Consider the following 26,007-nt stretch of genomic DNA (forward strand, 5'->3'; position numbering starts at 1 on the left):
TGAGGTTATTATACTTTGTGTGTTGTGTTCGATGAAATTTAGGAAGTATGTATTTAGAAGAGAATGTGATATTAGCATGTGTAAGTTGTGGGTGTGAGTTTAGTGCGATCGTTTCTGTTTTGGGATGATTTAGCAGTGGGTCAAGTGGGCTTTCAAAGAAGGTGAGTAGATGAGTGAGCATTAAGGAAGGTAGTAGTAATAGTATAAGTAATAGTGAGATAAAGGGTGGGATGTTTTGGTTCATCATTGTAAGAGTATTAGTTGGTAAATTAGAAGGTGGAAGCTTAGACTGTATTAGGAGGAGAAGGGAGAGAGGGTAGTATCAATAAAATGTAGGAGTGTGATATGTTAGGATAAAGTTAGTGGACATGGATAGTTGAAGTGGTGTGTATGGAGGCAGTATAGAGAGAGGAGTGTTTGTATAGAGTAGGATGAAAGAATATGTTGTGTGATAGGATTAAAGTGGTGGGAAGGAAGTGAGGGTAGGAAGTGATGACAGAGGAAGGTGTGGGATGGAGGAAGAGGTGTGGTCTAGGAAGTATAAAGGTAGGACCCCTTGGGGTGGGTGGGATATGGGGGCAAGGAGGGGAGCTGAGTGAGCCATGAGGGAGAGGAAGAAAGAAAAGTGTTGTTAAACTGTTTGCCAGGAAAAACAATCAGAAGAGCTGTAAATGAAGGTAAGTCAGCAGTAAGCAAGAGCAGAGTTTAGTAAGAAGTCAAAGAATGGGGTTGGTGGATGTAACCAGGGGTAGTGCAAGAGTGAAGAACTAGTAGGTTAGGTAGTCTTAGGAATTCAAGGATCTGTGAAATAAAGCCCGTGGGCAGGAGGTACCCAAGAGATGAAGCTGGGTTGTGGGGGTGGCACCTTTGTCCAGGTTTGATATTACAGGAGATAAAGAAGGAGAATGTCTGGTTGTGTAACTTGAAGGGGTGACTACAAGTAATAGGAGTACTGTGTGGGTTAGGAGGTGTGTGGGTAATATATAAGTTAAGAAAAGGGCGGTGGAGACTGCTGTCTGCACTGGCCTGAATGTTCTCTGGAAGGATGTATTACAATGGTTTACAGAAAATATAGGCAGGATATAGAGACCAACAACATACTTTCTGGTTAATGTGAGACCGGTTGCAGGGAGATTAGGCTTTGAGTTACCACTGCAAACACTCAGATTGAGTTCATTCCCCAAGGCAGGTTGATTTCAAGAGGCTAGTGCAGGAGATAGCACAGGAGAGTATGTTGCTGAGAGGAGAGAGAAAAAACAACAATAGAGAAAAGCAAGAGTTAGGACATGTTGGGTAGGTTTGGTAACATTTATAACAGTTGTCATAGATACATAACATAAATAGCAATCTTGCCTCTATAAAAAACAGCAACTGAAAAACAATATACTGCAGTACTACACTGTTTTAAGCTCAGTAAGACTTAAACCACAATTCCACCTTCAGCTAAACAGCAAACTCTAGGTATAAAAAATAGCCATTAATACAAGCATTACTACATAGTCAAATTCAATATCCGGACTTTATATCCAGGCTTGGTAGCCCATTACTATCACATTTAAAACACAATCTGTATTAAGAAGGACTAACCCAATAATTATCTTAACCAGTCAATATGTTTATGATACTGCAGAGTAGGAGGTATAGAGTATTGCAGTTAGATAGTGATAACACCAATTCAAGATTTTTATGTTTTGTTAATGGGTCCCTTATTGCTGAAATGCGAGTATATCAGCTTTAGCAAAAACAGCTCAAGGAGCTGTCCCCAGCTAATGGAAGGTTATGTAACTCAGAGGAGCTAGCTATTTGGGCTTTACATGGAGTACCTGTGTATAGAAATGCCCTTCATGTGGCCTTGAATACCTTAATATATTACAAGAGTTTTAAAAGCATTTCACATGTGTAACCCTAGGTGAGGTACAAATGTAGTGTATTGTGTTAACAGCTAAACCTTAAGAGTCACGGCACATATAGCATGTCTCTACCTTCCAGGCAGACAAGCTAACTATCATAAATGTAGTACAAGCGTTTGTTAGCTAGGCTCAAACATGGGAGGCGTTAACTACAAAAAAACATATCTTTTAGGATTTAAAAAGGCATTCAGAAGTTGAAACTCAAGCTTCACTGCCTCTACTCTGAGTCGCTGCGTACCCACATCTCTTGGAATGCTCTTCGCAAGACGAGCTAGTCAGGTAGAGCTTTACAAATTATTAAAAAATAAAATATCAGCAACTAACATATATAACCCTAGTTTTCCCTTACAGAGCATGCATATAGATGCTCCTCGTGGGAGTCAGCTAGTCGACGGGTCCAAAAGCGACTGTGTCACAGACCGCAGATTATAAAAAGAAGCCGTTTATATGGTTAAACCTGCTATTAATCTTTTAACTACTGTTACTAATGGTCTACGTGAAAAGTCATTGTGATAAAGGTGCCTAATTATAGGCTTGGAATGAACTGGGCCTGGAGTGTGCACCTTCTGTGGAGTGCCCCATTTGGCAAATATTACAACCTAGCTCTAGAATTCACTACAGGCCATTAGTACCATATGTGGGGAACAGCAAAGCCCTTGATCTATAAGCAGACACTTTGGTAGCAGGACTATACGAATGCAAGTTTTATTTTCTACAAAGACCTCCATCATTCCATTGTACCTAATCTGGAATAATCTAGAATAAAACTGTATATTAATAGAAAACCTATCATGGCCTAAAAATACAATGGGCAAAATTTCCTTTTACCCCAGGAGAGTAGGGATGATCTGGTAAGAAAAAAAAATGGCAGTCCAACTAACTACCCTTGTAATTGGCAGAAATAATCAAACTCCTGCTGGTTTAGGTTGAGAAACCTCCAAGGGTCACCCAAAGCAAAACTGTTGTTGTTACTACACCACCCTTTTTGTATTCTTATTTAGTCTGACCCTATCCATGAGTGTTTTGTCCAAAAGTGGGTTCTGTACAAGGTTGAAATACCCACTACTACAGTAGGAAAGTGGTCGTACTCCAATTTGTCTATAGCATCTCTTGAAGTCTTAAAAATGGAAGTGAATTCTAGAGCTAGGTTGTAATATTTGCCAAATGGGGCACTCCACAGAAGGTGCACACCTGCGTCCAGTTGGAATTTCCCAGTAAACAAATGTAAATAAATAATAATAAACTAAATAAATAAATAAATAAACAATACACTACCTACCATCTTGGTTGGTGGCCATGTCCAGCTTAGATAATTACAACCCTGTGACCTGAATAATTTTATTTATTTATTTAATATTTGTTCACCAGGAAAGCCTGACTAGGACATTGCCTATTTTCATTGAAGGTCTGGGGAGAAACGCTCCAGACACATGTATTTGGACATGCTAATAATGTTAAAATCCCTATGGAAGCATTACTTCTGGATGAGGAGAGCCCCCCACCCCAACAAGTATACTAAAAATGTAGAGACCTATTGAGATCTTAACTTGATTTCCTGTAAAAACATATTCTAAACTTGCATGCCTCTCAGTTTGTCAAAGGTGATTCACTGCTTAACAAGGACATTTAATCCAATAATTTTCCATGACAGTATGTACACTGATATATTCTTTACCATTCTGGTCAAGTTAACATACAAAGTACAGGTGCTAGCAGAACACATATTCTACAGCAAACAAGAACAAGCAAGTCACTATCTACATACAAATCATAACACCAACTAAGCAGTTCAAAGCATATAAAAGAAAGACAAATTTCCAGGCAAGAACAGCTAGCCCATGAAGGTATACATGCTGGGGTGGTTGAACATGGATGTAGGTAACACTGAAGATACATCAGCCATGAGATTCCAAACATGGCAGTACTTGCTCACTGCATCAACCTGCAGACACATGCCCAAGCACACGCCGAAGTCCATGCCCAAGTCCATGCCTAAGCATACAACCAAACACATGCATCTACAGATGCATGCCGAAGCAGACACACAAGCATATGTCCAAGCACATGCCAAAGCATATATCCAAGCACATGCCCAAATCCATGCCCAAGCACACATCAGACCAAGATAATATTGGTAAACCATTTATGTCAGATAAAGTGGAATCCTCTGATAGTGACAGAAGAACTGCTACTAGAAAGCTGGATTATACTATGAAATACAATAGATGGACTTTGCAGATTAAGAATATAATTAGAAATAATTGATCAATATTATATTGTAGTGGAAGGTTGGGCACCAGGCTGGCAACTCAACACCGCAAAACTCCACTGCCAATCATGAGTGGACAGTGATCCGCTGTGGTGACCCCTAACATCCTACTTTTATTTACAAGAAGGAGAGTAATTTAAAACAAAAGTAATGTTTTAAAGATTTTACCCAGATAAAAAACTATTATGGCTAAAAGATGGCACAGTACCATATTACAGTTGTCATTATTGTATATATATATAAATACAGATGTTAGCTTAATACACCCTATTAACAGAAAATAAAATATATTTAAAACTTCTGCAACTTGTAATACTGAGAATTTAGTGCAGCTTGCAAATTGTATGAAATTTATTAGGTTCTATATAGGGAAAACAAAGTGTAAGTTGAAAGAAAGGATATGTTAACATTTATCTGAGATAAGAAGGGGGTTAGAAACAAATGCTCTATATAAACACATTTTATTAAATGGTGATGAGCAGGTTTTTAAGTTTAGAGTTATACAAAGGATTTATACAAATGAACATGGAGGTGACTTAAATGCATTGACTGAATATATTGAATACAAGTGGATCAATCACCTATATTTATATATGTACAATAATGACAACTGTAATATGGTACAGTGCCATCTTTTAGCCATAATACTTTTTTATCTGAGTAAAGTCTTTGAAACATTACTTTTGCTTCAAATTACTCTCATTGGATGGCACAGTGGTACAGCGGTAGTGTTGTCGCCTCCCAGCAAGAGATTCTTCTGTTCAATTCTTGGCTAGTGTGCCTTCTGTGTGGAGCCTGCATGTCCTCCCTGCATTCATGTGGGTTTCCTCTGGGTGCTCTGGTTTCCTCCCACATTTTAAAGACATGGGTCTGGAGCGTTTCTCCACGGGCCTCCACTGCAAATTGGCTTCATTCCAGATTGGACTTTCCTGGTTAAATAAATGTTAGAGCTGATCGTATACCTGGTCTGAACACTGTGAATAGTATAAAACCAGTTTTAAAGATAAAGCAGAATTCTTTTAGGTAATGAAGTAATGTCTCTTTTAAACAATTCTGGGCTAAAATAACTTGAATTGATTTAATTATTTGATTGTATAATTGCTCAATTATTTATTGCTGGCTCTTGTAAGCATATATATGGAGAGAGATAGTTGAACTATTTTATTCTTGTATTGCACTGAGGAAGAGTTTGTTACCCTTTTTGCTTTTCTTTGGATAAGGATCGCAAAACATGACTGCATCCGATAAAGCCATAATCTTGAATTAAGGGAGTCACTGCTTGTATGTGAACACCATCTCACACCACCCAACATCCAGTTGCATAAATCATCCTTCCATATATAAACCTTCAGCCAGATGAGCTGCTAAGGCAGTGGAATCTTAAAGCAAAACTGCATAGAAAGGGAATACCTGTATTTGATTGCCATTAAAATCAACAAAACATGATTAACTGATTAAAGTGATCACTGTGTATGAAGAAGACTGTCTTGTGCTAGTGTTAAGAATGTAGAAATGTGGGGCATGAACACTTCTAGTTCTTCAATTTCAGAGTTAAAATATTCAGAGACGCAGAGGTATGAAGATACAGAGAAAACACTTCTTTCTATTTTTAAAGTATATGTTGATTACTTTTGAGGTTTTTTTCTTTATTTTCCAGTGTGAACATATTAAAAAATCTCCCAATGCATAAAACTAATAGTTAAGTAATTGAAAAATGAAGTTCAACAATTCCTTTCCCAAATAATTGCTGAATCCATTAAGAAAATTCCAACTGGAACCAAGAAAGAACACAACTTCCTTGTCAAAACCACACCCACAAGCAATCAGACATTACTTCAACTAACCTAATTAACCTAGCCTTACAGTTTCAGATGTGTTATGTTCATTTGTCTTCAAAACTTCACACAATATGAGTCAACAAGAAGCAACACTGTAAAAAAAATACTTAGATTCTTGTTTGATTTCAAAATTGCACAATTCCAACAACTAAGAATGTAAAAAGTGTTGTGACAGTTTCTAGACTATCGCATATTAATTCATGTTGTTGCCGTACAAATGCCTTTCTCAGGCTGCATAACATGCCATTACACTGTGCACAGCTGTGACTCACTGCTCTGGCTAAGCTTGAGATCTAAGTCATTTTCCATTCACTTCTCTGATATTCATTTTATCCCTTTTTGACAAGCTTTGTCTCCATCTATGCCAGACATCTCACTGTGAAAATAACTGAGCTCCTAAACCTACCGTGCAATGTTGAGGCTGCCAGATGTGTGCCATTCAAACGAAAAGTGCTGAAGCTACTAATATAGACAGGCTAGCTTTCACTTGGAAGCTACCAGTAATGTACAGTTATGCGCCAGTAATACTGTGTTTCTTAGGTATTTAAAGAGTTCTCTGTAGTTTTCAAGTATTAAAATCATTTTTGCAGCACTAGGCAATAGGATGAATGTATGACATTTAAGAACCTGGGTTATTTTTCAAAAAATAGTTTACACAATTTTTTGTTGATAGATTCACATCATTTTATAAATATTTTCTTAAGTACCTGATGTGGGGCATTACAGGAAAACCCAGGGTGTTTGGTGTAGGGCCTCCCCAACTCTAGAAGGTGCTCTATATTCATGTGCCACCCACTTTGGTGGACATTACTGCACTTAGAAAATGGGAATTCTCTTAAGCAGTTTTGTATTTCTTTTATTATTACCATATATTGTTTTTTTTTTAAATATTTTTGATGTATAACAGTTCCTCAGCCAAATCTTTCAAAGTTGGTCTTGTTTGTGTAGGATATGTAATATATAGAATCACTGCTGCAGAAACCATTGTGCAGCCAAAATATAAAAGTTATATAGTCTTTATAATACATAATTTATAAAGTCGTGGTTGAGTCGTGCATTTAGAACATTACGGGTATAAATGTGAATCGTACCATCTGATCATGGCCCGTGTTCTTTCTACCCCCTATAATTCCGAAATTAGCCCTTTGCACGTGGTGCAAAATGCACACCTAATGTTGTCACTTTAGAGTTCAGCAGATGTTTTCAACATTTCAAGTACTTTCAGGTTACATTGTGATTAAATATAAAATAGATTTGTATTGCATATTTTTATATCCCGGTATGCAGGATTAGTTTTTTTCAGACTCTTCCCACGTTAGGGCAATGCCTGTTTTGTTGAATGACAGCTGTAACATGTCTTTACTACTCAACTTGTCATCCACAGTTACTAAGATGAATTATGTGATATAACTTCTCCTACTGCCTTATGCTTATGAGAGGGTGTGGCATTCTTCTTAACTCAGGGTGGCGATTCCTTCCTTGCAGTATGGCATTACTTTGTTGCATTGACCCTTTTAGAATCTGGTCTGATATGACTCCAAAAAATGATTGGTGTGGGTGTGCATGTTTTAGAATTACATTAACTGCACTGAATTCTAAATTCTAGAAGAGTAGTTATATAGTTTAGTATTGTAATCAGACATACCAAGTTTCTAGCCTACACTTTATCGCATGCCAGGGAAATAATCTTACACAGACAGATGGAGGAAATAGGATGTGATATAAAAAAGATGTTCTTTATAGAACTGCCAACCTGAAAAGAAATTCATCTCAGGGATAATAATAAAATGTGCAGTCCCAGAGTTCATAGCAGAATTTTGTAACATTTTGTTTCAGCGCACTTTCATGTTTTATTCATAGTTATTAAATTATATTATGAAGTTCTCTGCTGTGAGTAAAACTGGTGCATAATCAAGCAGGAGAAGTACAGAGCTGGAGAAGTTGTAGTAGATTATTTTTCACTGCAAGTTGTTGAATTTCAAGTTTGCTTCAAGGTTCTAGTATTCAACTTTAACGTTTTTGTTTAGCATATTCTTATTCTCATTTATTTCACGCTTTCACATGGGGAAATTAAAGCAGCATGTAGGACTCATGCATCAAATAAAGTTTTTCTTTCTCTTCTTTCTGTATATTGATATACAGATTTTACACACACACATATACACATGAACTTCTTTACTTGTTGTTGTTGTTGTATCTTTTGGCTTTTCTCGGTTAGGGGTTGCCACAGCGGAACTCCGGTCCGCTAATGATTGGCAGTAGATTTTTACATGCCGAGTTGCCAGCCCTGATGCACAACCTTCAACGAAGGTACGCCCATTCATGCATGTCTCCACACAGAAGACGCTTTAGCTGAGAATCGAACAGGACAACCTCTTACTGTGAGGCGACAACGCTACAGCAGCATCTCATGAACTTCTTTACTTTGGTATGAAAATAATTTTAAAGCAGTATATGTATGCAGCACCTGTAATTTGTTTATTGTGATGACAAGGTTTAGGTCTCTGGAGCGTGTGGCTCTGAGGGATTGGGATTTCTTTAAGTGTAGCATGTCCAACAGCTTTGGGTTTGACATGGCCTTGTATGTTAAAACAAGATCGCCTTGGAGTAGACGATATGGGACAGAGTATAGCTGGAGTTTTTTAAGGCGGTCAGCATAGGGCATCTGCTTTAGGCCTATGATTCTTTTAGTGAGGTATTTCTGTGGCCTTTCCAGTTGTTGCAGGTGTCTTGAGAGGTACATACCAAATGGGGCGCTGTATTCTATAATGGGTCTAATGAGGGATGAGTACAGTGGGACAATGACCTCCTTTTTTCTGGATGAAATGCCCTTAGTGATGAGGTGTGCCACATAGAAAGATTTCCTGACTGTTGTGGTGATGTGGTTATCGAAGGTGAGACCACTGTCCACCTGTGTCCCTAAGTCTCTTATCAGACTTTCAGTGTTTAGTGTACTGCCACCTATGTGGTAAATCATGGGTACATGTCTTTTCCCAAAGGGGATAACTATATATTTCTTGGCATTAAGCTTGAGCCCATGGCTCTGGCACAAAGCATCTGCTTCTGTAAGGCCCTTTTGTAGAGTATCCACATCATTTGGAGATTCAATAATTGCTCCCAGTTTGCAGTCATCTGTGAACTTTGTTAGCTAGAGTCCGTTAGTATTGGCCTGTACTTCAGAGAAGTAGATGCCAAACAAGAGTGGACCCAGGACTGAACCCTGAGGTACTCCACTTGTCACTTGTCTGGAGCTGGATTTGGACTCAGCTACTTTTACAGTGTGGGTTCTGTCAGTAAGCCAGTTGGCCACCCATCAAGTGACATAGGGATTAATGCTCAGCTTAGTAACTTTATCTATGATTTCAGAGTGAGGGATGGTGTCAAAGGCCTTGGCGAGGTCCAGATAGGCTGTGCGGACTGCCTTGCCCTCATCCACTGCTCTGGAGACTAATTCGAAGAAGTCAATCAGGTTCAGGAGACAAGATTGTCCCTTCACAAACTCAAACTGGGTGGGGTCCAGTGTTTGAAGGTTGCCAATATCTTTGTTTATAGGTTCCATGATAATACATTCCATGGCCTTGCAGATCAGGCTCATCAGACTAATGGGGCGGTAATTCCTGGGATCCAAAGTGGATCCCCCCTTGTGGAGTGGGATAACTGTAGCTGTGCGCCACTCAGTGGGCACAAAGCATGAGGTGAGGCTATGATTAAACATGACACTTAGGTGAGGTGCCAGTTCATTTTGTAGTTCATGTAGTACACAGCCCAGGATGTCATCTGGTCCCATGAATGCTGTATTCTTAACTTTGGAGAGTGCGTTTTTTACCTGTGTGACCGTTATTACTAGAATTTGACAATCTTCCGGTACTGAGATGGGCCATTTAGCGGGTGAAAGGGGGGGTGAAGTTGGCACTGAATCAATCTGCCAGGATATTGGCAATATCCTTGAGATCAGTATATTTAATGCCATTCTGTTGTAGCTCAGAGCAGATCTGAGCATTGCCGTTTAGATTCTTGACATAGTTATAGAATGCCTTGTGGTTGTCTTTGGAATCTTTGACAATTTTATTTTTGTAACTAGCTTTGGAGGATTTTATGAGGGGTCTCAGCTTCTTACTGAGGCTGGTAAGGGAGTTTTTTGCATCCTGGAATTTTCTTCTTTTCTGCAGCAGTTTCTACCTTTTGTTGTAAAGTTTGTTTATGGCAGGGGCCCACCAGATTGGCTTCATTTTTTTGGAGGAGTGCATCTTGGTTCTATTTGGGATGGCACAATTCATGCATGAGTGGATGTGCTAGTACAGTGCCTTAGTGTAGGACTCAGCAGTTGAACTTTCTGTTCCCATCTGCATGGGTGTCATGAAGTTTGTCACTTCTGACTCGAGTAGCATGAAGTTGGCTTTGGAGAAGTTTTTTATGGAGGTTTCCTACTGGGGGGGTGGGGGTGGGATGTGGATATTAAGGGTGATTAGCTTATGGTCTGACCTGACCAACGAGGGGGTGACCATAGGTATGGAGCATCGATTTCTCATGTTGGTAATGACCAGGTCTAGGATATTGGAGCCGCTGGTGGGACAATGGATTTGTTGATGCAGGGTATTGGAATTTATGAATTCCAAGAACTGTTGGGCAAAGGTGTTGGTACACAAGTAGTTTTCCCAGTTAATGGCAGGGTAGTTGAAGTCACCCAGTATTAGGGTGTTTGGTTGTATCTTAATATTTTCCAGTATATTTAGAAAGGTGTAGTGAGAATCTTGGGGCATGGTGGGGGATCTGTAGCAAGCTACAATTTAGATAGCAGTCTTACCTAGTGTTAATTCCACTTGGAGAATTTCAGACAGATTGTGTTGGGCAACTAGCCTAGTGGTGTGAATATCCTTGGTGAATATGGACACTCCTCCAACTTTAGTGTTTCGATCCTGGTTTGGTGGCTGAAAAGTGTGGTAAGAGTTGTAGCCTGGTATTGCAGGGGTGCTCTCTGCATTGGTGTAAATGGCCTCTATGAAGCACTGCTAAGCTGTGTTCATTCACAAACATCACTCTTAGCCTCAGTCTATTTGTGTAACTGTCTATGAATACCAGCTTACTTCTGCATATGCATTGTTTCTATCATTACAACAGAAGTTTATATGCAAGCATGTTTCCATACATATCCTCAAAAAATAAAGCTAGTTCATTTAACACACTGTAAAGATTGACAAAGAGTTACTTTCTCAACTGAAGTTGAAAAAAGGTGAAAAAAAAGCTCTTCTTAATAGGTACATACAGCAGAAAATCTTAATACACAGCAAATTTATAACCTTTTGGACTAAAGAGGATCTGGCAAAGACTTTACTTTGACCAATCTCCCTAGACATACATGTTTCTAATTTCTTATGCATAGTCTAAAAGAAATGTGCGAACTTTGGAAACATAGGGTTATCATACCCATCTGATATCCATAAACATTAGGGTGTTTACAAAATATCCAAACTAACAAACTAAAAAAGTCACACAGATAACCAACTGGTTAAAAAACACGAAAATAAAAATCTTGCAAAGCTAGACTACTAACTGTGTGATACTTTAAACCTCTTGCATCAGTGGCCTCATGGGATATATGCAAATCACCCTTTAAGGATATCAGGTGTTAGCTAAATGGCAACTCTGAATGTCCATGACTTTTTCTTTTACTTTCATTTGTAAGTCATAGACAATTTCAGGCCACTAAAGCCAAACCCCTCTAACTGTAGACATGTATGTTTCTGCCTTCTTATACTACCATCATCACAGCATAAGAGGAACATTTGGCCTTTGGAAACACAGAGTTATCATACCCAGCTGATGTCCATAAACATTAGTGTGCCTACAAAATACCCCTACTAACAAACTAAAACAAAGAGTAAAAAAGTCACACAGATAACCAACTGGTTAAAAACACAAAAAGAAAAAGCTAGACTTCTGTGTAATACCTTAAACCTCTTGTGTTAGAGGCCTCTTGGGATATATATATAAATCATCTTTCAAGAATATCAGGTGTTTTAGCTAAATAGCAATTATGCATGTCGATGATTTTTTCTTTTACTTTCATTTTTGTGTCCATGGACAGTTTCAGGCCATTATGGCCACACTCCCTGACCATACATATTTCGGGCTTCTTATGACATCATCAGAACAGCCTACAAGGAATGTTTGATGTTTGGAAACACAGGGTTATCATACCCAGCTGATATCCATAAACATTAGGGTGTCTACAAAATATCCCCACTGACAAGCTAAAACAAAGTGTAAAAAGGTCACACAGCTAACCAAATGGTTAAAAAACACAAAAATAAAAATCTAGCAAAGCTAGAAAAAGCTAAAAGAAAAAGTCATGGACATTCAGAATTGCCATTTAGCTGAAACACCTGCTATCCTTAAAGGGTGGTTTGAATATATCCCATGAGGCCTCTGATGCAAGAGGCTTAAGGTATCACACAGTTAGGTGTCTAGCTTTGCTAGATTTTTCTTTTTGTGTTTTTAACCAGTTGGTTATCTGTGTGACCTTTTTACTCTTTGTTTTAGTTTGTTAGTGGTGATATTTTGTAGACACCCTAATGTTTATGGAATATCAGCTGGGTATGATAACCCTGTATTTACAAAGGTCAACTATTCTTTTTATGCTGTGCTGATGATGTCAAAAGAAGGTAAAAATATGCATGCTCACGTCAGGAGGGGTGTGGTTTTAATGGCCTGAAATTGCCTGTAGTCTTAAAAGTGAAAGACAAAGTCATGGATGTTTAGAATTGCCATTTAGCTGAAGCACCTGATATCCTTAAAGGTTGATTTGCATATATCCCAGGAGGCCTCTGATGTGAGAGGTTTAAGGTATCATGCAGTTAGGAATCTTGCTTGCTCGATTTTTCTTTTTGTGTTTTTTAATCAGTTGGTTATTTGTGTAACCATTTACTCTTTCTTTTAGTTTGTTAGTGGGGATATTTTGTAGACACCCTAATGTTTATGGATATCAGCTGGGTGTGACAATATTGTGTTTTGAAAGGTTAAATGTTTCTCTTATGCTGTGCTGATGATGTCATACGAAGGCAGGAACATGCATGTCTACAGCTAGAGGGGTTTGACTTTGCTGGCCTGAAATTTTCCATAGACTTAACAATGAAAGTAAAAGAAAAAGTCATGGACATTCAGAATTGCCATTTAGCTGAAACACCTGATATCCTTAAAGGGTGATTTGTATATATCCCATGAGGCCTCTGATGCAAGGGTTTTAAGGTTTCACACAGTTAGGAGTCTACCTTTGTTAGATTTTTCTTTTTGTGTTTTTTTTTACTAAAATGCACAATAAAAAGTAATAAATACTCAAAAAAAATTAAAATTGTGCAGATGCCTTTGTCTGATTGGTACAAGAAATGATAGTGATATGGCAGTGGTACAACATTGCCTTACCAAGTCCTGCATTCAGGAAGGTCAACATATTAAACTAATAACACCAAACACATGCAACTGCTTTCAACTTCATGATATGTGCAGGTTTTGGTTACAAAGGTATGTGAGTGATTAATATTTATGGAAAGGTGTTGATAAAGACTTGCAGCATGTGAGAGTGCATAACAACATTAGGGATATACATATGTAATAGAGGCATAGAGTAGAAAGAAGACATACTGATCCTGTTGATGGGTTCCTCACTACAGCGTACATCTTCCAATGGTGCTTTCATTCTTCACAGATCTCAAGACATTAGTCTACACTGTTCCAGTGAGTAAGGCAGCTGTACCTTACTTAGCTGCCCTGTTTGCTCACACTGCCTGTACTGTCCGCCATAAAATAATCACTGTCATTATATATGCTGGTGATAACGGCATCAGTTCCATAGTATCTGCAATGAGTAAATATGGTGCTGTGCAGCTTCCATTAATGAGTTCATCAGCAGCCCTGCAGCAGTACAATATAGTGTGTGCTAGCAGGTTTTCCCTGCACCACATGGGGACTTTAGCTGACACTTCTCTCCTGTATTGGGATACTGTTACATTTATGATTATTGCACATTTTCGAGTTGCTGGTACTGCTCAACTGTGAACTACAGACATATCTGCATACTACTACAATCTAGGCTTCACTTGAAATAGCGATGCACAACTTTTGCAGTTTCATTGATATACCAGGACACTGTACCAGTGCTTGTTGCATAATATTTCACAGCTTTGAGAATCTTGATAAACTGGTCAGCTACACATTTGCATATCTACCTGGGCTCTTACAGGTTTACAGTAGTGTATGCATACAGACAAATGGGTTCTGTGCTTGTTTATGAATTAAGGTATGGCACATGAGTTTTACTGTGCACAATTGCATTTCATGACTTCAATAAGGGCACATAGTGTTTTGCTTAAATTCCATCACCAAATGTGAATGAAATCAACATGTAGCTTACTTGCCTTTGGTGCTGGAAGACCAGAAGGCTGTGGATTCCATTCCTGCCCCGGGCAACTGGATTGCTGACACTGAAGCATGGGGGGGGGGGTTGGACTACTGAGTATGTTGTCCTTTGGATTAGATGTTACATGTGCCTGAGTTGGTAGTAGCTCAGGTGGATGTAAAGGTTCCCACAGCACCTATCAGAAAGAGTTGGGGAAATTTCTTGATGCTCTGGCTAAACATTCCAGTACTATAAATACCACCTCTGTTCTACTCTGGAAACCAACCACTAGTTTACTGGAACTCTCCCAGTCAACAAAAGATAAATAAAATTTGAATTAGAATAATTTGTGTTGTTTTCTCTGACACCTGCAATAGACTTTAGCTTTGCTACAGTTTATGCTCTTGCGGTCAGACCATTTTATCTTTTAAATGCTGTTGCCCAAGCTATACATTTTAAATTATTAAAGGGATTATAAAAGTCAGCTTCTTTTCCTGATAACCATGCAGGTAGCTTTTTTCATTTATTCCAAATGCAATCCTGCCTAGAAGTCTTTGATGCAATGTATTGACATAATTACGATATCTGGTTAATTTTTTCAACTCTGGCATTTACCTAGTTACTGATTCATTTAGCTTTATGGAATGAGAGTCAAATTTCTAACTCTAAATGATCTTACCAGGTTAAGATTAAGATTAAAATTAACATTTTATAATAGACCTACCCTACCATTTTGTTTCAGGGTACATGCATTTCATATTGATGACTCAAGAAGGAATGCCATAGCTAGACATTATGACCAAAGTTATACATTATTTATTTAATTAACAAAAAGAGATAACTTACAGGTAAATAAACGTGAACTACAGCATTTCAGTATGCAAGTACTGCAGCTGAAATAGGATGGATTACAGAATGATAGACAGGGAACTATCTTGCATTCCCTGTCTAAATGCTGCATCATAATATACAATATTATGTTACAGTAATGATACATGTATGTTTGATGGAGACATGGTGATAGATTTTTATTTGATAAACCACTAGCGTAGCAATTTAACGTTTATTGGCTGGAATTTGCCTGTTTGGTGGTTTTAGTCCCTGGACAGAATGCTGCTGCAATCTCTAACAGTGCATTTTTTTAACTTGCCGATTACAACACATTCTGCCTGTGGGCAAAATAACTTTCTTGCCGTATATCACTTAGGTATAGCTAGTTTAAAAATTCTGTGTCACATTTCCATTACTGATCTTGTCAAGTTTCTGAAAGGTTTCTAGAAAACTTGCTGGTTGCTTATTGTTTTTTTTTCCTTAATGCTGTATCAGACATGGTATGACTGGAATTTATTAAAATTTGAGATTTTTAGCCAAATGAGTTTGCTGTCATTATTAAGTATTTTTAATTTAAGGGCTTCATTCTCTACAGCATCATAAAGTTATCATTTAAGATCAAATGCATCAGGCTTAATTTTGTAATATACTGATTGTTTTGTAACAACAGTGCATCAGGCTTAATTTTGTAATGAAAACAAACAGATAAAATCTTTTTCACAAAAAAGGCAAACTCCAAAAATCATTGAATCGTTATGCCACTTAGAGAAAATTTTCAAACCACCAAAAAGCACTGTTGTGAACTACTGCACATCAATCCAACACGACAAGTTTATTTAGTGCTTTAGTTTATCTCTACTTTATGAACTTCATCAGACAAGTAACCAAACAGGAAAAACAGTTAAATATCCCCCCAAAAGGTCATGTGACCAGCCCCAGTGACATCATCAAGCCAACCTCTCCTTCATAATAAGTAATAGCAAATAATTCATTCATTCATTCATTCATTCATTCATTCATTCATTCATTCATTCGTTCATTCAAAATCTCATTGTTATAAAAAGTAAAATTTAAAAAATATAAAAAATGTTGAAATTATGCACATGTACCAACAACCCATTTTCAGTTGAAGTATTTAAGATAGGTTTAAAATAACCCGCAATCTTTCATTGTACTTCCTTGACCAGTTCACCCAGTAAGTCTGAAGGATAACTTAATTTCCAAAACATCTCCTAAAGCATGTGACACTCATCCAAAAAATGTTTTCCTACAGAAACCAATTGTCCTGTCACTACTAACCTTTTCTGGGGGTAGGGGTGGGACCTTGTAAAATGTAAAAAGGTGCTACAGTAACTATTCTTTCTATAAATTCTAGACATGTATCTCTTACTAAGTCTGTTCTTCTCATCTAATAAAACATCCAAATTGGATTTTCTTTCTATATTATATTCATATGTAAACTCTAAAAAAGTTGTGGTATTATTAATGTACTCAACAAACTCTTTAATTTTGTCAATGCTGTGTTTCCGGAGAATAAAAATATCAAGATAACGAGTATACGTACAAATCTGATTTTTATTAACAGAATTATTTATAGCAAATTCACGTTCCCAATGTGCCATTAACAATGTTGGCAAAATGGCACCACAGGGTGACCCCATTGCCACCTCACTTTTCTGCAAATAATAACTGCCTTCAAAATATACAAAAGTATTACTGATAATGACCTCAACAGCTCCTCATATAAATTTATATCATTCTGCTCAACAAACTTTTCAAATAAAAATTCAGTCACCCACTGAATCCCCAAATCCCAGGGAATGGCAGTATATAAATCTATCATATCTATGGTCAGTTGTACATCATTAGGATGATAGTCCAGCTTGTTAATACTTTGCCCAAAATTCCAGCAATTCTTACGTATATGTTTTTCGTCCACCAACATTTTTTCAATATATTATCAATCAATTTATTTCATGTGTAGGTAATGGAATTCCTGTCACATACAATAGGACATAAAGGAGGATCATTTAACTCCTTATGGATCTTAGGAATTCCAAAGATAACTGGAGTCAATGGTGCTGACATATTTAAGTAATTATAGGTACCAAGGTCAATACATTGGTCAATGAACAAATGATTGTTATGTAATCTAACCAAATTGTAAGCACCATTCATCTGGTTCTGTGAAACCAGTTCATAATTCTCAGATTCCAAAATGTAACATTCTGTCTTTGTAATCAAATACATCCAGAAACACCAACCCACCCCCTTGTTCAGCTTCATCACTCTAATATTTTGTTCCCTTAAGAAATTCAGAACAGAAACTTCAGTTTTATCTAGGCTAGATCCCTTTTACACCCCAAATTATTAGCAAACATTGCTCTTATGTCCATTTCACACGCCTTCTCAAAAAAAGATAAGAGCCAGATGAAGTGGCGGGTTGAAGGTACTCACTATAGCATATTTATGTTTTACCCAAGTGTTGTCATCCATCAAAATATGTAGGTTACATTTCCGTAGGAAAATTGTTAAGTCCAATAAAGTTGTGGCTAAATCTGTCCTAGCCAACGGAACAAAAGTCAGTCCTTTTGATATAATTTCAACTGCTTCACTCCACACCTATATTCAAATAGTTGTAAAGTTTCAAATCCCCTTCTTGATTTATAACAATGGTAAGATTATTGAATTCAGTATCCATGGAAGCCATTATCTGTCCCATCACATCTTCTCTTACCTCCGTTAGTTATTGAACTTGCGGAACTGTTGGTTCCATTGATGCTTCGCCCTGCTGATTCCATTAGCTCCTCCTTGAGAGAGTGTAAAAATCCCATTGGTTAGATTAGCTGTTAACTCACTGATGTAATGTCAGTTGGGATTGTTTCTCAGCCGACTGCCATCCTCTAATTCTTTCACTATACCTAAGGGGTGGATATTCTTCCAGAGTATCACTGGTAGAGTATCGTCAATGTGTTCCAAGTTGCTCATACTATTAAAGCCATCATCCTCAGAACTGTGTAACTGATTCTCTAAGGAATTGTTGTTGCTAAGACTTTGATCATACTGTTCATAGGTTCATAGGTGTGTAGTAGGCTAATGGCCCTGGAGCCTTTACAAGCCTATCCCGTAGGATTACCCTGGCATCGTGTCACCTGACCTTAGTTCCCAGTGCCTCAGTCGAGTAGAGCCACTGGAGTGAGTCCTGGGGTGAATTTTCTATTTCCCATCCACTCATCAAGATTTCATTTGAAGAGGGCCAGTGAGGTTCTCTGATATGTATGGGAAGTCTATTCCATAGCATGGGCAGTCTGTGGGTTATGAACCAGTCCCACCAGCATGTTCTGTTCATTGTGATAATGAGACTGAGGTCTCTGGAGCATGTGGTGTGGAGGTATTGGTATTTCATTAGATGTAGCATTTCTAAAATAGCTGGGTCAGATATGGCTTTGTAAGTCAAGCAGAGATCACCTCTAAGTAGGCAATATGAGACAGAGAATAGTTGGAGTTTTTTGAGTCTGTCCATATAGGACAAGTGTTTAAGGCCTAGTATCATATTTGTGAGGTACTTTTGTGGCCTCTCCAGTTGTTGCAGGTGTCTAGTGAGGTACATGCCAAATGAGGCATTGTACTTGATGATTGGCCTAATGAGGGAAGAGCAGAGAGAAGCAATGACCTCTTTCTTCCTAGATGCAAAACCCTTAGTAATGAGATGTGCCACATAGAAGAACTTTCTGACCACAGTGGCAATGAGGTGGTCAAAAGAGAGGTTGCTGTCAACCTGTTTTCCCAGATCTCTTATAACGCCTTCTGTGTTCAGTGGACTACCATCGATGTGGTAATTCATGGGAACTGAGTTTTTCCCAAAGGGGATGACGACACATTTTTTGGCAATGAGCTTAAGGCCGTGGTTCTGACACTAGTCGTTGGTCTCAGTGAGGCCTTTCTGTAGGATGTCAACATCACTTGGGGAGTTAATAATAGCTCCCAACTTGCAATCATCTGCAAACTTTGCCAGCCAGAGTCCCTTCGTGTTGGCCTAGACTTCAGAAAAGTAGATACCAAACAGGAAAGGACCCAGGACCGAACCCTGTGGGACTCCACTTGTGACTGGTCGGCAGTCTGACTTGGAGTCAGCTACTTTCACTCTGTGGTTTCTATCTGTGAGCCAGTTTGCAACCCACCTAGTGATATAGGGGCTGATGCCTAGCTTGGTGAGTTTTTCTATGATTCCTGAGTGGGGAATGGTATCAAAGGCCTTGGCCAGATCAAGGTAGGCTGTATAAACCACCTTGCACTCATCCACAGCTCTGGTGACTGACTCAAAGAAGTCAACCAGGTTGAGCAGGCATGATCTACCCTTCACAAAACCAAACTGTGTGGGATCTAGAGTTTGTAGATTCCCTATATCCTTGTTTATTAGGTCCATGATGATGCATTTTATAGGTTTGCATATCAGACTCATCAGGCTAATGTTAGTTCGCAGGGTCTGTAGTCTCTCCTCCTTTGTGGAGAAAGATGACTGTAGCAGTGTGCCATTCGGTAGGGACAAAGCCTGAGATGAGGCTGTTATTGAACAGGGCACACAGATGTGGTGCCAGTTCACTCTGTAATTCATGTAGAACACAGCCAAGGATATTGTCAGGTCCCATAGTAACTGTATTCTTGGTCTTTGACTGTGCTGTTTTAACCTGTGAAACAGTAATACTGGGTGCCTGGCAATCTACAGGTATTGTTATTGGTCCTTTGTGGGGGAGGAGAGTGGGTAAAGTTGGCACTGAATCTGTCAGCCAGTATATTGGCAATATCTGTTGGCACAGTGTAGGAGGTACCATTGTGCAGTAGCTCAGAGCAAATATGGGTATTGCCATGGAGATTCTGTGCATAACTATAGAAGGCCTTGTGGTTGTCTTTACTATCTGCTGCAATTCTGTTTTCATAGCTAGCTTTAGAGGATTTGATGAGGGATCTCAACTTTTTGTTCAGGCTGATAAGGGAGTTTTTCCAGTCTTGGGACTTCACCTTATTCTGCATCAGTTTCTTCCTTCTGTTGTAGAGTTGGTTTATGGCAGGGGACCACCAGATTGGCTTCCTGGTTTTGGAGGAGAGCATCTTGGTTCTATTGGGTATAGCGAGATCCATACATTTGTGTACATGTTTGTACAGTGCATTGGTGTATGATTTGGCGGTCATGCAACTACTCTCCATTTGCATGGGTTCCATGAAGTTAGCCACCTCTGTTTTTAGGAGCCCAAAGTTAGCTTTGGAGAATTTTTTCATGGTGGTTACCTTTATGGGGGGGGGTGGATTTCCAAGGTGATTAGTTTGTTGTCGCATCTAACTAAGGAGGGGTTGACTACTGGTGTAGAGCAATGGTCACCCATATTAGTAATGACTAGGTCAAGTATGTTGCTCCCTCTAGTGGGGGGTAAGAACAAGCTGGTCCAGGGCATTGAAATTAATACATTCCAGGAAACGTTGGGCAAGTGCATTGGTACATGAGTAGTTTGCCCAGTTAATGGAGGGGTAGTTGAACTTGCCCAGTATGAGAGTGTTAGGTTTACCCCTAATATTCTCCAGGGTGCTTAGGAACATGGAATATGAGTCTTGGGACATGACTGCGAACCTATAGCAGGCTATGACCTGAATCGCTGTCTTACCCAATGTTTGCTGCATCTGACGTATCTCTGATGCATTATGTTGGGCTACCAGTCTGCAGGTGTGTGCATCCTTTATGAATATGGAAACACCTCCGCCTTTGGAGCCTTGGTCCAAGTTCTGGGGCCGAAAGGTGTGGAATGAGTTATAGTCTGGTAGTGCAGGGGTGCTTTCTGCTGCTTTGAGCCAGGTCTCTGTTGCAGCACAAATGTCGATGTTCTTCATTTTAATGAGTGCTTTGAGTGAGTGAATTTTGAGATTCAGACTTCTAGCATTGAGCAGCATGACCCTCAGACTGCAATTGTTTGTAGCTGTTACAGTGATAATTTGGTCTTTGGGGCATAGCCTAAAAAAGGCACTATAGGAGTAGCAAGAGCCTTGGCCAGTATCCAGAAGCCCAGAGGTGACAGATGCAGGCCATCTCTGGCAAAACATCGAGGTCTGTTAATCGTGCCATCCCAGGCAGACAGATACTGGATCCCCTTGTAATGACACCAGAAGCTTAGCTAATTGTTGAAATCAATCATTTTCTGCTTGTACTGTGGTATCATTCTGGGTGATGGTAGGATGCATCTCAGGGCTAGGGTCATATCTACCTTGGCTACATAATCCAAGAGCTTCTCCATGTCTCTTTTCATGTAGTCCAGGGCGGTACGCCTCAGGTCATTCAAACCCACATGTACAGTGACAGAGTCATATTTGTAGCTATTGTTGAGGGACCTGAGTGCGTGCATTATGTGTCAGATCCTGGCACCTGACAGGCAGCTTATTGTTACTTTCTCCTTATTCAACCTAGTAAGTGGGACATCAGTGTGCCTCACTATCAAGTCACCTATACCTATCATGTTGGACATGCTGTTTTGCCTTAGGGGTTTTGGTTGAGTGGCACACTGTTTAGGAGAGTTATGTGTCTCGTGATTAGTGTTGTGTTGTGGTGATCAAGTACGTTTCTGTCTTGGAAGCCTCTGCTGTTTGGGTAGATTTTTATTGAGAGCCTCCGTGAAGGTGGGTGTGTGATTTGTGTATTTATGTGAAGGCAGTGCTGGTGTGTGTTCTGGAGGGCTATCTGATCCATATGGTGTGGTGCAAGTGTTGACCTTCTCCTCTTGACCAGCTATTCCGGTCTTGGTTGGAGAGTGCGTGGCTTCCAATTTGGATATATAAGTGCATCTCTTGCAAGTCTTAGTGTTGGGAGGTAAGAGGAGAAGGTTGTCACTGTACATGAGGCACTTGCTACATTGCCTCAGGATGCCCAAGTTCACCAGGTTAATAGGCGAAGGCACAGAAAACTGACCTTTAGACATGCATGGAGGGCTAGGCATTAATAATAAGTACTGGAGCTGTTTCCTTGTAGAACATTTAGTGCTGGTAGCACTTTTGTGTGCTGCAATAATTGCTACAAGAAATCTGGTAAAGTGCTAGACTAATAATTTAGTAAAAGTGCTGGAGAGGAGAGAACTAGCAGATCTAAGGGAAAAATTGAAGTGCAGACTTCTTGGTACCACTCAGAAGCTTACAAACAGTCCAGGATACAGCAAATCTGTGTCTGGACTAGACTAGTTACAGGAAAGGTGGGAAACAAGTGCAAACACGGACTTTTAAACCAGAAAGTTGAAAGAGATGGAAAAACTTCTCAAACGGCCAATAAACTACAATTTCTGGGCCAGAAACCACTCCTCTTGTGGTAGATAGGCTACCTAGTGCTTGCCACTCCCACTGATAAGCTAGAAGGCTTCCTTCTAACACAGAAAGGCTTGGGGGCAGGCTCAGAAGCTTACAAACAGTCCTGGACACAGCAAATCTGTATCTGGACTAGACTAGTTACAGGAAATGTAGGAAACCAGCTTAGTACTTTTTTTTTGTTTTACAGAAAAACAGCTAAAACAGCACTAAAAACAATTCAAATGCAGTGCAAGCTAGAACACTTGAGTTGTAGTAATATTAAAGCAAATACAGTTTAAATAAATGCAATTTATTCAAATGGTATTCTGAACTGAATTCAGTTATTGTTTTATTCAACTCTGAACAGTTAAAAATGCCAAGAAATATACTTATCAGCTCTATATTTCCATATTGTTTGATAAGCACACTAAGTACAAAAGGAGATTATAGCAATGGTAGATTTTTTTTTTTAGCAAAGTGGAAAGGGAGAAAGGAGGAACAGAGATAATTCAAGATTAAGAAACTAAGTGGGTTGGCCTTCTCAAATGTTTTCTCTGTATTAGGTAGAATGAGCTAATGACACTAGACTGGGTGGAAACTGAGAGGAAACATCTTACCCGAAACATGAGAGGGAAGGGGATGGGGTTAAGCTGTCTCATTTTCATAGTCAGCTCTATATTTCGAATGAAAATGTGTTGTTGTTTAATTTTAATCTCATCCTTCATAATGTAATGAACGACAAAAACACTTCTTTCTCTATAAAATGACCAGTGAGCTAGATATATGTTCTAGCACTAGTTTTATCACTACCTTTAATACTGATTATATAATGCTGAGACAAATTTTAAATAAGAACTGGATTATTTTGGTGGCGGATGTAAATATTAGGCATATAATACATAATAAACCCAAGGTAATTTTTAAGAGGGGTGCCAATATTAAAAAAATCCTGGAGAACAAGATGAAATATAAAGTAAGAACCCCTGGGATATTTGAATGCTGTTCTTGTCTGTATTGAAAATATATAGAAACAGGTGATACCTTTATTATTAGGGATAGGCTTTACAGAATACCGGGGAAGCATAATTGGAACTCAAAAGGGATTGTTTATTTAGCTAAGTGACAAGCATGTGATAGCTTCTATATAGGAAAAATGGAATGCAAATTTAAGGACCGAATATAGTATTAGGAAGCTAAAATTGCACAATGCTTTGGCTAACAATGTTCATTTGAACCCTGATCATGAATTTAAATACAAAGTAATTCACCAAGTTAGGAATGAAATAAGGGGTGGTCCCTGGGCATTGCATTTGGAAAAGAAGGAATTAATTTGCAAATCAAAATGAACACATATACTTTTCCAGGTCTTAATGATTTTTGTTTAATTAATTGTATATTAAAAATGAAAGCATTAGAAATCTATGAATAAAATATTATTATTTATTTACTTTATTTATTTAGTATTTAATACAGCTTGTATTAATTCAAGTATTTAACTAACTTGGTGAATTTTTAGAAATGTAATGTGAAGATTTTTGTACGGCTATTGTTTTATTAATATTTATTTAATATATGTGCAAGTGTATTTCTTCTATACTTTTTCATTTTTAAAAATTTACTGTTTGTAACAATGAGGTTTTGAATGAATAAATGATTTGCTATTAGTTATTATGAAGAAGAGGTTGGCTTGATGATGTCACTGGAGATGGTCACACGACCTTGTGGAGGGATATTTAAACTGTTTTTCATGTTTGGTTACTTGTCTGATGAAGTTCATAAAACAGATGAAAGAAGGTACTAAATAAACTTGTCATGTTGGATTTATGTAGTTCATGATGGTTCTTTTTAGTGGTTTGAAAACTTTCCCTAAGTGGCGTTATACTTCAGTGATTTTTTAATGTTGTAATGCACTGATGTTACAAAGCAATGTGTACTCTCTTATAAAATAATTAAGAAAAATGCAATTTATTTTCACTATAACATGACAGCTAGAAAAATAATATTTTTAGTAACATTTTGATAACTCTTCTCAACTGTGTTACCTGAAGGTGAGGCTACTGAAGTGAACAATGTATGACAGACTCTCTCAAGCAGAACATGTAAAATATATTTCACAAGTCAGATTTTTGAAAAGTCTGCTTTAAACCAACTGGAAACAAAGATAACAGGACAATGTTTTGTGTTCCTGCATACACTGAATGCAAAATATTTCTATATATCCTACAAATAAGAGCATAACACTGTGACTCATTCATCACATATGAGGTAATCCTGAGCTCCGACCCATTAAGTAAGATTATACCTGCTATTCGCAGTAAATCAATAATACAACACAACTATGGTGTTCCTGGTTTTCTTAAAGGATTCAGAAGTAAGCCTATTAGAACTCATACTGTAATGCCAAGTGCTTGCCTCTCATTCTTTTACTGTACTCTAAATACTCTTAAATAACAACCTCCTTATCAAACACTGCAGTATTCCTCTTATCTTCCAAACATTTCCAAAATCCAAATACAAAGTCCTTACCAGACATACCTCATGAACAGTCTGAAATATAATATTCCACTCCTAGTACAATTTGACTGTGATGCAGTTTGAGACCACTTAGAAAGGAAATGTCATAGTCAGACAGGGTGAATGAAGTTAGAAATGCTTTATTTAGCTAACAGCGAAAGTTAGTTTGGAATCATAAACATTATATAAGCATCTGCTTCTCATAGTATCAGTAGTGAAATTTATGAACTAAAACCTGACATGCTAGGCACTGCCTGCAGTATAAAACAAAAAGTCAAGGTGATCTCACCGATTCTCCCTATTTTTCTATTGTTCAGTAATGATTATTTGTATGTGATTTACAAATTCTTCTGCTGAGTCTTCCAAATTTTTCGGACATCACTTTTTCATTCTCTTGCACGCTCAAATTATCAAAACTTGTTACTCTATTTTTTGCTTGTACACTGAAAGCATGCACTGGAAACATGATAAACCATATGTATATTTTTCATACAATATAGGTTCATAGGTTCATAGCTTCATAGGTAGGTACTAGGCTATCTGCCCGAAGGCATTTATAAGCCTAGCCATAATGTGTTGTCTTTTGCCACCCCTTAGATTAGTTCCCTGTGCCTCTGTCCAGCAAACCCACTGATGTGATCCCAGGGGTAAACTTTCTGTTTCCCATCCACTCGTCAAGGTTTCTCTTGAAGAGTGTTAGCAAGGAGCTCTGCCTAATGTAGATTGGAATCTTGTTCCAAAGCATGGCAAGTCTCTGGGACAGAAATCTATCCCTCCAGCACGTCCTATTTATTGTTGTGGTGAGGTTTAGATCCCTAGAGCATATGGCTCGAGGGGATAAGCTTTTCTTTAGGTGGAGCATATCCATCAATTCTGGATTGGACATGGCCTTGTATGTCAGGCAGAGATCACCTCTGAGTAGGCGGTATGCAACCA

Source organism: Protopterus annectens, chromosome 4.part0, assembly GCF_019279795.1.
Source record: "Protopterus annectens isolate FY-2018-M chromosome 4.part0, PAN1.0, whole genome shotgun sequence".
Classification (NCBI taxonomy): Eukaryota; Metazoa; Chordata; order Ceratodontiformes; family Protopteridae; genus Protopterus; species Protopterus annectens.